This window comes from Primulina huaijiensis, chromosome 9 (genome assembly GCF_012295235.1).
Source record: "Primulina huaijiensis isolate GDHJ02 chromosome 9, ASM1229523v2, whole genome shotgun sequence".
In the NCBI taxonomy this organism is placed as follows: domain Eukaryota; kingdom Viridiplantae; phylum Streptophyta; class Magnoliopsida; order Lamiales; family Gesneriaceae; genus Primulina; species Primulina huaijiensis.
In genome coordinates, this window is record NC_133314.1 from 8,882,349 (window position 1) to 8,883,926 (window position 1,578).

Consider the following 1,578-nt stretch of genomic DNA (forward strand, 5'->3'; position numbering starts at 1 on the left):
ATTTAATTTCATCTTTAAACCTCAAATTATTCAACTTTTACCAAATTTTCATGGCTTAGATTCTGAAAATCCATATTTACATCTAAGAGAATTTGATGAAGTTTGTAACACTTATAATGATCAAAATTGTAGCATGGATATAATTCGATTAAAGCTTTTCTCTTTTTTTTTAAAGATAAAGCTAAAACATGGCTACAAATTTTGAGATCAGGTTCAATAAGATCATGGGAAGAAATGCAACAACAATTTCTCAAAAAAATTTTCCTTCCCATAGAACAAACTTTTTTAAAAGACAAATTACTACTTTTTCTCAAAAACAAGGAGAAACATTTTATCAATGTTGGGATAGATATAAAGAATTACTTAATACATGCCCACATCATGGTTTTGAAACATGGAGAATAGTTTCTCACTTTTATGAAGGTCTAATACCTAAAGATAGGTAAATGATAGAATTCATGTGTAATGGAACTTTTGAAGATAAAAACCCAAATGAAGCTATGGAGTATTTGGATTCATTAGCAGAAAATGCTCAAAATTGGGATAATATAGGCACAATAGAACCACCAACAACTAAAATCAATAATTCAACAAATGGGGGTGGTATCTATAATCTTAAAGATGATATAGATATTCAAGCTAAACTTGCATCTTTAGCAAGAAAAATTGAGTCATTAGAAATGAAAAAGAGTGGTCAATTAAAAAGTATTCAAGAAATTGTTTGTCATATATGTGATACACATGATCATGCTACAAAAGATTGTCCAACATTACCTTCATTTAAAGAATGTCTCCATTAACAAGCAAATTATGTTAACAATTATAAAAAACCAATACTAGATCATTTTTTTTTTTTTTATAATCCTGGATGGAAAAATAATCCTAATTTTAGTTGGAGGAATAATAATAATGCACAACCCTCACAACAATATTTTCAAAATAACCAAAATCATCAAGGTTATATTCCTTATGTTACACCTCCAAGAAAAAACTTTGAAGATGTAATTCATGCATTTATCAAAAAGCAAGAATATATCAATATTCAAAACAGTCAATCTATGAGTGATTTGAAAGAAACTCTTGCAAAATTTGCATATGCACTTAATATTCATGAAAAAAGAAAATTTCCATCTCAACCTCAACCTAATCCTGAAAATCAAAATCAAGAATTAAAAAATGAAAAAATTGATCAAATAAAATCTGTTATTACCCTTAGAAATGGTAAATAGTTAATGATCCATATAGTAATGAAAACAAGGATCATTTAAAATCAAAGAGTAAGGATGATAATCCTGATACTTTTGAGAATGATGATACCTTAAATTCTAAAAATAATATGTTGAATGGTAAATCATCTGAAATAGTAAATGAATCAAATAAACCTCCACTGTAGAACCCGTAACTTAGACTACGTATAAGTCATGCATAATTCTAGTATTTAAATTAAAATGATTTTTATTGCATGAGTATTTAAATTTAATTATTTTACGTAGTAGTTTAACTTTATCATTTCAGTTAATTCAGTGATGCCGGACTGAAGTTGGAGCTTTGAGATAAAATTTAAGATTCAGAAACGTT

At 27.1% G+C, this 1,578-nt stretch overlaps 1 non-coding gene across 1 annotated transcript; it reads right to left on the reverse strand.

Moving 5' to 3' along the window:
• Positions 1 to 277: 277 nt before the first annotated feature.
• LOC140985455 (small nucleolar RNA R71) lies at positions 278 to 388 on the reverse strand. The gene has a single exon (XR_012176774.1). It is a non-coding gene; the product is annotated as a small nucleolar RNA R71 (small nucleolar RNA).
• Between the last annotated feature and the right edge of the window lie 1,190 nt (positions 389 to 1,578).